This window comes from Octopus bimaculoides, chromosome 7 (genome assembly GCF_046866305.1).
Source record: "Octopus bimaculoides isolate indiv1 chromosome 7, ASM4686630v1, whole genome shotgun sequence".
In the NCBI taxonomy this organism is placed as follows: Eukaryota; Metazoa; Mollusca; class Cephalopoda; order Octopoda; family Octopodidae; genus Octopus; species Octopus bimaculoides.
Window position 1 is genome coordinate 91,160,594 of NC_142934.1, and position 232 is coordinate 91,160,825.

Sequence of the window (232 nt, forward strand, 5' to 3'; positions counted from 1 at the left end):
AGAGAGAGAAAAAGAGGAAGGGGGTGGGAGAGCAGCAGCGAAAAGGAAGAGAGAGAGAGAGAGAGAGAGAGAGAGAGCAGTTGTAAAAAGAAAGAAAGAGAGAGAGAGAGAAAGGTTGTTAAAAGAAAGAGAAAGAGAGTGCAGTTGTGAAAAGAAAGAAAGAAAGAGATAGAGGGAGTGCAGTTGTGAAAAGGAAGAGAAAGAAGGAAAGAGTGCAGTAGAGAGTCCAACA

At 42.7% G+C, this 232-nt stretch overlaps 1 protein-coding gene across 1 annotated transcript in view; it reads left to right on the forward strand.

Annotated features, from left to right (window-relative positions):
- Positions 1-214: 214 nt before the first annotated feature.
- LOC106872798 (uncharacterized) overlaps positions 215-232 on the forward strand; it is a 57,121-nt gene continuing 57,103 nt past the window's right edge. Inside the window, exon 1 of the mRNA XM_052969789.2 lies at positions 215-232. This exon is cut by the window's right edge and continues 641 nt beyond it. The gene's annotated coding sequence lies outside the window, so the exon portion shown is untranslated.